Here is a 7943-nt window from a genome sequence, read left to right as displayed (position 1 = left end):
TCATTCTCTTTCAGGGGAAATTCAATGAAATAGAGAACTTTTAAGGTTTCCTGATGAAAAGACCAGAACTGAACAGAAAATTTGCTCTTCTTTTATTTATTTATTTATTATTTTTGGTAAGGCAATTGGGGTTAAGTGACTTGCCCAGGGTCACACAGCTAGTGTCAAGTGTCTGAGGCTGGATTTGAACTCAGGTCCTCCTGAATCCAGGGCCAGAACTCTATCTACTGTGCCACCTAGCTGCCCCAAAATTTGCTCTTCTAATACAAGACTGAAGAGAAGCATAAAAAGGTAAACAGGAAAAAAAAGTTATTCAATAATATTAAGTCATTTACATTCCTACATATGAAGAAAATACTTATAACTCTTTTTTTATTATTTTTAAGAAATCAAGATTTATTTTCCTTCAAGAATCTTTTCCTTCTCTATTAGAGCACCTGGGATAAAATTTAGGACCACTCTGTGGTAGTCCCTACCCACTCAGTGGCCTGAGCAGTAGGAGCCGCAGACCAGTCCTCGGTAGCAGGCTGAGCACTCCAATCTTCAGTAGGGAACTGCTGAATGGGCACAGATGGCACCTGCACTCCCTCAGACCAATCAGCCACCTCTGGTTGAGCAGCAGTGAATTCTGGGGCAGGGGCAGTTCAATCACCCTGAAATTCCTCCTTTGTCACTGCCTTCTCAGCTGTGGCCTGCTCTTCCTTCTCAGTCTCCTCTGGATCCCTGTAGAAGTAAAGATCAGGCATCACTTCCCAGAGGTGTTCATGGGAGATGGTACCACGTATATGTAGGACTTCATGGGCCAGCATCCACCACATCAGACCCACAGAGTAAGCTCCCTTGTTGTTGCATGGAAAGGCAATGTCCACATAGCAAAGTGGAGAATCTGTGTTGCACAATGCAATGGTTGGGAGGTTAACATATGATGCTTCCGTCAGAGGCTGGTGACCTGCCAAAGGATCAGTGACCACCAAGAGGCGAGGTTCCTGGAAAGCTGCCTGAATCTGGTTAGTGAAGGTGCCTGGGGTGAAACGTCCAGCAATACGTCTAGCGCCAGTGGCAGCGGCAAATTTCAGAACAGCTCGCTGGCCAGTGTTCCTGGATGAGATGACACTAACATCAGCAGGGTTTTCAATGGCAACAATGGCGTGAGCAGTGAGCAGAAGCTTTTCCCAAGTTCTCTTCAAATTAATGATGTAGATGGCATCACTTTTCCTTTTGTAGATGTACTGCTCCATCTGGAAGTCCAAATTAGTGCCACCCAAATGGGTTCCTGCAGCGAGGAATTTGAGGACATCCTCCTCCTTCATCTGCAAGACATCCAGGGCTCCCGACATTGTGGAAGTTTCCCTTTAAAGTTACGACAGAAACCTAGTACAATGCCATATGGAACCCTCCGCTGGGTAGCACAGAAAAGGGGGAAAAAGCAATACTTACAACTCTTGAGAACTTTATCTCTATTTGGGCAGATAGAAGGAGCATACATAGAGGATATAGGTATAAATTGTCTTTGATTTGATTATATAAAAAATATTAGGGTTGAAAAAGGAGTATATGGGAAGAAGAGGAAAGGGGAGGGGGAATGTGGTTAATTACATAATAAGAAGAGGCACAAAAATCTTATTACAATAGAGGGAAAGAAGGAAGGGGTGAGCATTGTTTCAACCTTATTCTCATCAAATTTGGTTCAAAGACATACTCATTTAGATAAAGAAATTTAGCTTAGCCTTTAGGGAAGTAAAAGGGTAAGGGGGAAAGGAAGGGCACTGATAGAAGGGAGGGCATAAGCAGGGGAGGAAAGGGTAAAGAAAAGGAAGTGGGGCTGATAAAAGGGAGGGCAGATTGGGGGAGGCAGGGGTCAGAAGCAAAATGCTGGTGAGGGGGAATAGTGTGAAAGAAGAAAAAAATACACAGAAAAGGGGAAAATAGGATGGAGGGACAGTTACTAGTCATCATAACTATGAATGTGAATGGGATGAACTCTGCCATAAAACAGAAGCAAACAGCAGAGTGCATTAAAAACCAGAATCTTATGATCTGTTGTTTACCAGAAAAACATTTGAAGCAGAGAGAAACACACAGAGTAAGGTAAAAGGTTGGAACAGAATATATTATGCTTAAGCTGAAGTCCAAAAAGCAGGGGTAGCAATCCTTATCTCAGACAAAGCAAAAGCAAAAGTAGATCTAATTAAATGAGAGAAGGAAGGAAACTACATCTTGCTAAAAGGTATGATAGATAATGAAGCAATATCAATACTAAACATATATGCATCAAGCGTTATGGTATCCAAATTCTAAGAGCAGAAGTTAAATAAGTTACAAGAGGAAATAGACAGTTAAACTATACCAGTGGTGATCTTAACCTTCCCCTCTCAGAACTAGATAAAAATAAATAAGAAAGAAGTTAAAGAGGTGAATAGAATTTTAGAAAATTTAGAGATTATAGACCTCTGGAGAAAATTGAATGGGGATAGAAAGAAATATACCTTTTTCTCAGTAGTACATGGCACATAGACAAAAATTGACCATGTATTAGGGCACAAAAAACTCACAGTCAAATGTAGAAAAACTGAAATAGTAATCAGATAATGATGCAATAAAATTATATGTAATAAAGAGGATAATAATGCAGGGCTGGTCCAACATTAGGAAAACTAGCAACATAATCAACCACAACAATAACAAAACTAACCAAAATCATATGATTGTTTAAATTGTATGGAAAACTTTTGATAAAATACAGCACTAATTCCTATTAAAAAGCACTAGAGGGGCAGCTAGGTGGCGCAGTGGATAGAGCACCGGCCCTGGAGTCAGGAGTACCTGAGTTCAAATCCAACCTCAGACATTAACACTTACTAGCTGTGTGACCCTGGGCAAGTCACTTAACCCCCATTGCCTCATTAAAAAAAAATAATAAAAAAGCACTAGAGAGCATAGGAATAAGGGGAGCTTTCCATAAAATAATAAGTGGATCTATCTAAAACCATCAGCAAACATTATATGTAATGGGAATAAATTAGAGGCATTCCCAATAAGATCAGGGGTAAAACAGGGATGTCCATTATCACCTCTATTTATTTAATATTGTACTAGAAATGTTAGCTATAGCAATAAGAGAAGAAAAAGGCATTAAAGGAATTAGAAGAGGCAAGGAGGAAACAAAACTATCACTCTTTGCAAATGATATGATGGTATACTTAGAGAATCCTCGAGAATCAACTAAAAAACTACTTGAAACAATTAACAATTTTAGCAAAGTTGCAGGATATAAAATAAATCTACATAAATCATGAGCATCTCTCTACATGGCCAACAAAGCTCAGCAGCAAGAGATAGAAAGAAATTCCACTTAAAGTTACTATAGACAATATAAAATACTTGGGAGTCTATCTGCCAAGACAAATCCAGGGACTCTATGAACACAATTACAAAACACTTTCTCACACATAAAATCAGATCTAAACAATTGGAAAAATATCAATTGTTCATGGATAGGACAAGCTAATATAATAAAAATTACAATTCTACCCAAATTTATTTATTCAGTGCCATACCAATCAATCTCCCTAAAAATTATTTTATAAAGCTAGAAAAAATAATAACAAAATTCATCTGGAAAAACAAAAGATCAAGAATATCAAGGGAAATAATGAAAAAAATGCACAAGCAGGGGGCAGCTAGGTGGTGCAGTGGATAAAGCACTGGCCCTGGATTCAGGAGTACCTGAGTTCAAATCCGGCCTCAGATACTTAACACTTACTAGCTGTGTGATCCTGGGCAAGTCACTTAACACCCATTGTCCAGCAAAAAAAAAATGCACAGGAAGGTGGGCTAACTGTACCAAATCTGAAGCAGCAGTCATCAAAACTATTTGGTACTGGCTTAGAAATAGAGTGGAGAATCAATGGAATAGGTTAGGCACAGGAGACACAATAGTAAATGACTTTAATAATGTACTATTTGATAAACCCAAAGACTCCACCTTCTGGGATAGGAATTCAGTATTTGACAAAAACTGCTGGGAAATCTGGAAGAGTATGGCAGAAACTAGGCATAGACCAACATCTTACACCTTATACTAAAATAAGGTCAAAATGGGTACATGATTTAGACATAAAAGGTGTAGGCAAATTAGGAGAGGAAGGAATAGTTTACCTCTCAGATCTTTGGAAAGGAGAAAAGTTTATGACCAAACAAGAGATAGATGATAGTATGAAATGCAAAATGGATGGTTTTGATTATATTAACTTATAAAAAGTTTTTGTACAAACAGAACCAATACATCCAAAATTAGAAGGGAGACAGAAAATTGGTAAACAATTTTTATAGCCAGTACTTCTGATACAGGCTTCATTTCTAAAATATATCAGGAACTAAATCAAATTTATAAGAATCCAAGTCATTCCCCAATTGATAAATGGTCAAAGGATATGAACAGGCAGTTTTCTGATGAGGAAATCAAAGCTATCTATTGCCATATGAAAAAAATGCTCTAAATCACTATTGATTAGAGAGATGCAAATTAAAACAACTCTGAGGTATCACCTGACACCTATCAGATTGGCTAATATGACAACAAAGGAAAATAATAAATGTTGGAGAAGCTGTGGAAAAATTGGAACACTAATTCATTGTTGGTGGAGCTGTGAACTTATCCAACCATTGTGGAGAGCAGTTTGGAACTATGAACAAAGGGCTATAAAGCTTTGCATACCCTTTGACCCAGCAATACCACTATTAGGTCTTTATCTCAAAAAGATCATAAAAAGGGAAAGGGACCCACATGTACAAAAATATTTATAGCTGCTCTTTCTGTGGTGGCAAAGACTCGGAAATTGAGGGTATGCCCATCAATTGGGGAATGGCTAAACATGTTGTGGTATATGAATGTAATGGAATACTACTGTGCTGTAAGAAACGATAAGCAGGAGGAGTTCAGAGAATCATGGAAGGACTTACATGAACTGATGTTGACTGAGAGGAGCAGAACCAGGAGAACATTTTACACAGTAACAGCAACATTGTGTGATGAACAATGGTGATAGACTTGGCTCCTCTCAGCAGTACAACAATCCAAGACAATTTCAAAGAACTCATCATAGTGTTCTCAACATTCAGAAAAAAAGAACTATGAATTATGAATGCAGATTGAACCATACTGTTTCTACTTTGGGGCTGTTTTTTTTCCTTCTTTTTGAGGTTTTTCCCTTATGCTCTGATTCTTCTTTCACAACATGACTAATGTGGAATAATGTGTTTTATGTGATTGCATATATATAACCTTTATCAGATTGCTTGTTGTCTTGAGGAGGGGGGAGGAAGGGAGGGAGAAAAATTTGGAACTAAAAATCCTATGAAAAAAATGTTGAAAACTATCTCTACATGTACCTGGGAAATAACAAAATACTTTTATTTATTAAAAAAAAGAAAGAAACGATGAGCAGGCAGATTTCAGAAAAAAACCGGAAAGCCTTGCATGAATTGTTGCTGAGTGAGATGAGCTGAACCAGGAGAACATTGTACACAGTATGAACAACACTGTGTGATGGTCAACTGTGATAGACTTAACTCTTCTCAGCAATGCAACAATCCAAGAGAATTCCAAAGGACTCATTATGGGAAATACTCTCCACATCCAGAAAAAAAAAAAACAACTTTGGAATCTAGATGCAGATTGAACCATGTTTCCACATTTGTTTTTGTTTTTGTTTTATTTTTTGTTTGTTTTTGAGGCTTTTTCCTTTTGTTCTCATTTTTATTTCATAACATGACTAATGCAGAAATATGTTTAATGTGATTGTACATATATAACCTATTATCAGATTGCTATTTTAAAGATGTCATCATGGGTTAGCTAGGTGGCACAGTGGACAAAGCACCAGCCCTGGACCCAGGAGGCCCTGAACCCAAACCCAGCCCCAGACATAAAACACCCCACCCTGTTTGTCCCACAAAGAACAAGGATAAACAAAAAAATAAATGCTTTACAGATATCATCCTTTCATATTCAGTTCAGACCTGTGTCCTCTAAGTGTATTCCTTTCAGCTATCCTAATACTGAGAGAATTCTTATAAGTTAGAAGTATTATCTTCCCATGTAGGAATGTAAACAGTTTAATCTTTTAATATCCCTCATCCTGTTTACCTTTTTATGCTTCTCCAGGGTCTGGTATTTGAAAGTCAAATTTTCTATTCAGTTCAGGTCTTTTCATCACAAATGCCTGAAAGTCCTCTTTTTCATTGAAAGCCCATTTTTTCCTCTGAAAGATTATAATCAGTTTTATGTGATTCTTGGCTGTAGTCCCAGTGCCTTTGCCCTCTGGAATATCATATTCCATGCCCTCTGGTCCTTTAATGTAGATGCTGCTAGATCCTTATCCTTATTGTACCTCCACAGTATTTGACTTCCTTTTTTCTTGCAATATTTTCTCCTTGACCTGAGAGCTCTGAAATTTGGATATAATATTCCTGGAGGTTTTCCTTTTGGGATCTCTTTCAGGAGGTGATCTGTGGATTCTTTCAATTTCTATTTTGCCTTCTGCTTCTAGAATATCCAGGCAATTTTCCCTGACATTCTCTTGGAAGATGCTGTCTAATTTCTTATTTTGGTCATGGTTTTCAGGTAGTCCAATGATTTTCACATTCTCTCTCCAGAATCTATTTTCTAGGTCAGCAGTTTTTCCAAGAAGATATTTCACATTGCCCTCTATTTTTTTATTCATTTACTTTACAGTGTCTTGGTTTCTCATAAAGTGATCCAGTTGTTCAATCCTAATTCTTAGGCAATAATTTTCTTTAGAGAGCTTTTGTATCTCCTTTTCCATTTGGCTTTTCAAGATGTTGACTTTCTTCTCATGACTCTCCTGCATTGCTCTCATTTCTCTTTCCATTCTTTCCTCCACCTCTCTAAATCTTCCTTCTCTCTCTCCTACTTTCTCTTCAAAGTCCCTTTTGAGTGCTTCCATGGCCAGAGACCAATTCATATTTTTCTTGGAAGCTTTGGATGTAGGGGCCCTGAGATTGCACCTCAATCTTCCTTGTTGCTAAAGAAACTTTCTATAGTTCTCAACTTTCTTTACTTGCTTATCTTGCCATCTTTTACTTGACTTTTAACTCCCTCTTACAGTGGGGCCCTACTTCCAAGCTACACTGTCCCAAGTTTCAGAGGGTCCTAGATGTTTTGATTTGAAGGACGGCAGGTTTTTCTCTCGCCTCGCCTGTTTTCTGGTCTGAAGAAGCCAACTTGCTAATTAACCACCCAGAAGAACTCTGTATGCTGTGATGTTTTAGCTTCTATGAGCCTGTACCTTTCCCCCACCTGGGCCTCCCGCTGCTCAGGATTTCTTCCTGGTTCCCTGCTGGGGTGGGATAGCCGAATTCTTCCTTAGGTTCTGCAGACACTCCTGTATTCCCGCCCCCCCCCCACTACCCTGTACAGCCAATCAACCCTCTCACCTAACTGTAAGCTTAGTTCCAGGAGACATCATTGTTGCAGCTGATTTGGAGCCTCAGGGGTACGTTCCTCTTGCACAGCATGTCTGAGGTCTGTATAGGCACATTTGTGAGGTTGGACTCTGCTCACAGCCCAGCACATCCCCCCTTTAATCTGGAAAATAATCTCAGCCCATCTTTTTGTGGGTTTTCAGCCCCAGAGCTTGTTGTATTGCTGTTTTGGGGGTAATTGTGTCAGGAGCTCTGTGAGTTTAATGTCTTTCCTCTGCCATCTTGGCTCCACCCCCAGGCACCTTCTTAAGGGGAAGAGTTCACACCAAGAGACAGCATCCAGGGCCAAAAGAGTGGGATTTGTGATAATTTTCAGTGCTTTTTTGAGCTTATTTTGGATTTATTTGTTGAGTTTCTAATTTTTAAATGCATTTTCAGTTCATTAATCTTTTTTGTCTATGTTCTTAATGTATATTTTTAGAAATATATTTTCTCCT

General features: G+C 38.6%; 1 pseudogene; it reads right to left on the bottom strand.

Annotated features, from left to right (window-relative positions):
- Positions 1 to 449: 449 nt before the first annotated feature.
- Positions 450 to 1337, bottom strand: LOC122733774 (annotated as a pseudogene).
- Between the last annotated feature and the right edge of the window lie 6606 nt (positions 1338 to 7943).

The sequence above is a fragment of the Dromiciops gliroides genome, chromosome X, assembly GCF_019393635.1.
Source record: "Dromiciops gliroides isolate mDroGli1 chromosome X, mDroGli1.pri, whole genome shotgun sequence".
NCBI lineage: Eukaryota > Metazoa > Chordata > Mammalia > Microbiotheria > Microbiotheriidae > Dromiciops > Dromiciops gliroides.
This window is presented reverse-complemented; position numbering and strand designations above follow the sequence as displayed.